Genomic DNA, 6609 nt, shown 5'->3' with positions numbered 1-6609 from the left:
TTATAAAACAATGAACAAGAGAGTACTGTGTCATAAACAAAATAAATTGCTTAAGAAAAAGTGCTAGGGAGCTTCCTTCTCTGGCAAGCATTAGGGCCTTTTAACTCTTATAGGAGGTAAAGCCACCACTAACCCACATAAAATCACGTGGCAGTAGTAAGAGTAAATCAAATCACATACGGTAACATTCTGAAAAGGAACATTGTGGTGTGGATGTGATAGAAAGCATCAGGAGAAATACACTGAGGTGGTTTGGCCATGTGGGGAGGATGCAGAGTGAGAGACTAATGAGGAGAGTGTGTATGAGTGAGGTGGAGGGATGGAGTCACTAGGAGAAATACAATGTGGTGGTTTGGCCATGTGGAGAGGATGGACAGTGAGAGACTAATGAGGGGAGTACCGGTATATGTCAGTGAGTTGGAGGGGAAGACTGAGGATGAGATGGAGGGATGGAGTAGAGAGGTGGGACATGAGTTGTGGGTAGGGAAGCATGATGGTAGGAGACAGGGTGACATGGAGGCAATTTGTTTGTGGCCGTCCCTTCATGGATCAGGGCATCTGGCTATTGATAGACAGACACAGGCACAGATGATTACAGTACTTATTATAAGAGAACTAATACCTGTACTCACAATAAAAGACCAACCCATTCATATTCCCTACATGTCAACAAGTGGGTTGGTGGAGGGTTAGTGCCCCTCCCTGTAAAACAACTAACTCAAAGACAAACCCCCACCCCTTACTGGATTATGGCATCTGGCTAGAGACAGATTGATGGATAGGTGTGTATTTCATCAATTTACCTTGCCTCTCTTAATATGATATTAATTTCTTGTGAAAACATTGTCTTATCAGGCTCCAACCCTTGCTTCCTTAATCAAGTAATCAACCAATGTATTTTAGCTGTATATGGTAAATACAAAAATCAGATGATGGAGATTACAAATATTCTAGCTCATTAGGTTTAGTTATCTTGGTAATCCTTAAGGGGAAACAAGACCACATTACTTTGCATTTTTCTTTTTTTTTCCTTACCTTGGCTCTTCATGGGATTATTATAAGTTTTTTCTTATTGCATTTCAAGTTTCAGTGTTTTTTCTTTTTTTAAAGTGGTGAAAAGCCTTTTTTAAAAGTAGCTAGTTTTTTTTTTTTTTTTTTTTTTTTTTTTTCCCCCAAAGATGCCATCTTGTGGTGCACAGAGACAGATGCCATCTTAAAACACCTTTTTTGAATGAAATTACCCTTATCAGCATCTATTCATCCAAACCTAAATTATAATAACTTTAACCCGATCTTATTTATGCTAACCTAACCAATTTCATGCTACCCTAGCCACTTCTATGCCAATCTAACCTAACCTATTTCATGCTAACCTAGCCACTTTTATGCTAACCTAACCTACAGTATTTCATGCTAACCATACCACTTTTATGCTAACCTAACCTGCAATATTTCATGCTAACCTAACCACTTTTATGCTAACCTAACCTACAGTATTTCATGCTAACCATACCACTTTTATGCTAACCTAACTTAACCTATTTCTTGCTAATCTAACCACTTTTAAGCTAACTTAACCTAACCAATTTCATGCTAACCTAACCACTTTAATGCTAACCTAACCAAACTTACCCTAACCCAGCCTCACCTATCCTTTATGTAATAATATTTTCCCTGTTTACTAATAGATCCTCCTCATGAATGAAATAAACAGATCTTGAATTTGGCTCACTGCTTTCTTTTCTTTTTATTTTTTTCTTGGAGGGAACAATCTTATGGGCTTCTGGCCTTTGGTTCCTTCTTCCTTGCATTAAAAAAATAATAATAATAATAATAATAATAATAATCTATCTATCTATCTATTGCCAGACGCCTCAATCCCGTTTGGGGTGGCCACAAACAAATCGCCTCCAAGTCGCCCTGTCCCCCGCCATTTCACTGCCCTGCTCCCAACTCACACCCCCCTCTCTCATATACCTCTCCACCCCATCCCTCCATCTCATCCTCGGCCTCCCCCTCCCTCTTTCCCCCTCCACCTCACTCACATACACTCTCTTCGTCAGTCTTTCACCCTCCATCCTCTCCACATGGCCAAACCACCTCAGTAATAATAAACCTCAAAAATGCACTTCTGTACAAATTTACAAAGACACTAATCGATCAAAGACAGGTAGTTTATTTTATTTTTATTTTTTTTAGTTTTAAGAGTTGAATCAATGGATGGTATTCTTGTATGGTTAGGAAGCTTACTAACACCTCTTCCTTACTGATTTATTTTTTATTCTGCTTCATTACTATAGTTTTGTGTGTTATTCATGCAATTTTACTAACACCTCTTCCTTACTGGTTTATTTCTGATTCTGCTCTGTTACTATATTCTTGTGTGTTATGCAATCTTACTAACACCTCTTCCCTACTGGTTTGTTTCTGACTCTGCTCCATTACTATAGTTTTGTGCGTTATTCAGGCAATTTTACTAACAATCTCTTCCTTACCAATTTATTTCTGATTCTGCTCCATTACTATATTCTTGTGTGTTATTTATACAATCTTACTAACACCTCTTCCTTACTGATTTATTTCTGATTCGGCTCTGTTACTATATTCTTGTGTGTTATTCATGAAACACCTCTTCCTTACTGGTTTATTTCTGATTCTGCTGCAATACTATATTCTTGTGTGTTATTCATGTAATATTACAAACACCTCTTCCATACCAATTTATTTCTGAGTCTGCTCCATTACTATATTCTTGTGCGTTATTCATGCAATTTTACTAACACCTCTTCCTTACTGATTTATTCTGCTCTGTTACTACAGTATATCCTTGTGTGTTACTCATGCAATCTCACTAACACCTCTTCCATACCAATTTATTTCTGATTCTGCTCTGTTACTATATTCTTGTGTGTTATTCATGCAATCTTACTAACACCTCTTCCTTACTTATTTCTGATTCTGCTCTGTTACTATATTCTTGTGTGTTATTCATGCAATGTGAGTCAATGTTAAAAGGATACATGAAGCAAAAAAGAGGACATTAATGGGCAGTTCCGTAAATAAATCAGTACCGTATGGAAGAGGTGCTAGGGAACCTTTTTATCCAATGGGAATATGGGCCTATGTCTCCATAAGGAAAAATGTCACAAAATTATAAAACAATTCCAAAAAATCATGAAAGCATTTGATTCCCTTCAGTGCAATGTCTTCATATAATTCTTGTTGCTTGGAAATCAATTTAATCAGCTTAAGGTTTATAATGAAATATCACAGTTATAAATGATCTCTAACTATACACACACACACAAACACACACTAGAAAAACTGAATCTACCAACACTATAGGAGAGAAGGAAAAGAGGAGACATGATTATGCTATATAAATGCATCTCAGGGAAGAAGAAAATAGACACAAATGAATATATAACATATGGGAAAGCATCAGCAAGAGGACACTGCAAAAAACTGCACAAAAAGAGAGGCAATAAGGACATAAGGAAATTCAGTTTCCAAATAGAGCAATTGATCAGTGGAATGCACTACCGAATGAAATAGTGTGTGCCAAAACAATTCCTAAATTTAAGGATACGTATGATAAAAATGGTTTAATACATGGGACAGTACGAGCTTGACTCATTCCTGTAAAGATACAATTAGGTAAGAACACACACACACACACACACACACACACACACAGAAAATACCTAACTCCTTTGGCATAATAACAATATTTTCATTCTTTCTAAAGCCACTTGACTTTACATAAATCCAATACTCCAGTAATAGCAAGATTACAATAAAAAGATATAGAAAAAAGAAAAAACACACACACACCAGATATATATTGTAGAAGAAAACCACACACACACACACAAAATTCCCCCTACTCCTTTCCTACAGTATTTATTTTTATCCCTTCTACTTCCATCTGACTTTACTCAGCTTTGTACAGATCTCCCAGTGTGAAACAGAAGTTAATAATGAACACTATCTTTCACAGGACCTTTTAAAACCCAGTCTTCCTGCTGGTGGGTGATTTTTACATATTTATTGGATATCCTGTGGCAAAAAAGATACTAAAACAGCGGCATTGTGATTTTACAAACTGCCAATTTTGGATGTCACAGATTAAATACTTCAAAATTTTGTATATAAAGCAGTAGTGTTATATTTTAAAATTACGAGTCACAAGCCAGCCTATTTCTGGTTTAATCCTAACCTAACCTAGCCTAATCTATCTATCCATCTATTGCCAGACACCTCAATCCCATAAGGGGTGGCTACAAACAAATCGCCTCCATGTCGTCCTGTCCCCCACCATTTCACCTAACCTAATGCCTCTCCTACATCACATTTCGAAAAACTGAATCTGAAATGTAAAGCCGGCAATTCGTAAAATCACTATCTGTCCTCTCCATCTACTGCCAGACGCCTCAATCCCATAAGGGGTGGCCACAAACAAACCGCCTCCATGTCATCCTGTCCAATGCCACTTCACTGCCTTGCTCTCAGCTCACACACCCCTCTCTCATATATCTCTCCACTCAATCCCTCCATCTCATCCTTGGCCTCCTCCTCCTCCCTCTCCACACACCCCCTCTCTCATATATCTCTCCACACACACCCTCTCTCATATATCTCTCCACTCAATCCCTCCATCTCATGCTTGGCCTCCTCCTCCCTCTCCACACACCTCTCTCTCATATATCTCTCCACTCAATCCCTCCATCTCATCCTTGGCCTCCTCCCTCTCCACACAACCCACTCTCATACACCTCTCCACTCAATCCCTCCATCTCATCCTTGGCCTCGTCCTCCCTCTCCCTCCCCCTCCATCTCACTCGCATACACTCGCTTCGTAAAATTACAACATACCACAAAAAATATCCATTAAATCTTTCACTACTGTATTATGATGTTCATTTTTGGTACTTATTATGGAGGGGGGAAGAGGGAGGGGGAGGCCGAGGATGAGATGGAGGGATGGGGTGGAGAGGCATATGAGAGAGGGGGGTGTGAGTTGGAAGCAGGGTAGTGAAATGGCGGGCGACAGTGCGACTTGGAGGCAATTTGTTTGTGGCCACCCCAAACGGGATTGAGGCGTCTGGCAATAGATAGATAGATAGATTTCCTTTATTGCCATTTCTTTAGCAGGCAATCTTACCATGCCCAGTGTTTTTTTTGTGTGCAAATGAATATTACCGCGTCTTGCTCAACCTACGGAAAGGTGGATTTCATTTCCCAACTGAATGCTGGGTTAGGTTAGGTTAGGCTGGGTTAGGTTAGGTTAGGTTAGAAGGTTAGATTAAATTATTAGGTACAGTTAAGCTAGGTTAGGTTAGATTAAATTATTAGGTACAGTTAAGCTAGGTTAGATAAGGTTAGGTTAGATTAAATTATTAGGTACAGTTAGGTTAGGTTAGATTAAATTATTAGGTACAGTTAAGCTAGGTTAGGTTAGATTAAATTATTAGGTACAGTTAAGTTAGGTTAGGTTTGATTAAATTATTAGGTACAGTTAAGCTAGGTTAGGTAAGGTTAGATTAAATTATTAGGTACAATTAAGCTAGGTTAGGTAAGGTTAGATTAAATTACTAGGTACAGTTAAGCTAGGTTAGGTAAAGTTAGGTTAGATTAAATTATTAGGTACAGTTAGGTTAGGTTAGGTTAGATTAAATTATTAGGTACAGTTAAGCTAGGTTAGGTTAGATTAAATTATTAGGTACAGTTAAGTTAGGTTAGGTTTGATTAAATTATTAGGTACAGTTAAGTTAGGTTTGATTAAATTATTAGGTACAGTTAGGTTAGGTTAGATTTGGTTCTGTTAAACACTTAGATTAGGCCAGTCCCTTCCACCATCACTAATAGACTACAGTTCTTCCAATCAGATTAGTCAGAGTCATATTATGGTTATTATTCATCTACACAACAAATGAGGCTTCAAAACACTCAAATGAACTAAAAAACTTTCAAATGGAAGAAAAAAAAACACCAAAATTAGGAAATGGCAATAAAGGAAATATTTACCCCAATTTTAATACAAACATAAATTTTTTATTTAGCTTAAAGTGGCCTCATGTAAAGAAGTGATTAGAATTATTAGCAGAATGTTATCTATCTATCTATTGCCAGACGCCATAATCCCGTATGGGGTGGCCATTTGACTCTGAGTTATTTGTTTTACAGGGAGGGGCACTAACCCTCAGCCAACCCACTTGACACATAGGGAGCACGTATGGTTTGGTTATATGATTACCACCCAAAGTTTAATAATAATTACCTAATAATAATAATAATGGGAACAGGTAAAGAAATACTACTACTAATTAATAAAAAATAACAGAAAAGGGTTATATAATATTAGAACCACTAAATAAATGGTAATAATAATGACAATAATAGAAAACTGCTATCATTATTTTCAGCATGATTTTTATATTACTGCCACATCCCTTCACCTCAACAACACACCTTTCAGAGTTATGATTAAAAATAAATGTGAAAAAAATTATACAGAAAAACAAATGAATAAATTTCTTGGAATCACCTATTTTTACATGCTGTTCAAAAATAGAATGCATTTGACATTTTCCAATATTTTGCCCTCCT

The 6609-nt window shown here is 37.2% G+C and overlaps 1 protein-coding gene across 1 annotated transcript in view; it reads right to left on the bottom strand.

Moving 5' to 3' along the window:
• Positions 1–6609, bottom strand: part of LOC145400727 (uncharacterized) — a 38886-nt gene that overhangs the window by 31605 nt on the left and 672 nt on the right. The window lies entirely within an intron of this gene.

Source organism: Coenobita brevimanus, chromosome 53 (genome assembly GCF_032717465.1).
Source record: "Coenobita brevimanus isolate Jiangsu-jjx chromosome 53, ASM3271746v2, whole genome shotgun sequence".
Taxonomy (NCBI): Eukaryota; Metazoa; Arthropoda; class Malacostraca; order Decapoda; family Coenobitidae; genus Coenobita; species Coenobita brevimanus.
Note: the sequence above shows the minus strand (reverse complement) of the source record. Positions and strands in the feature narration are given on the sequence as shown.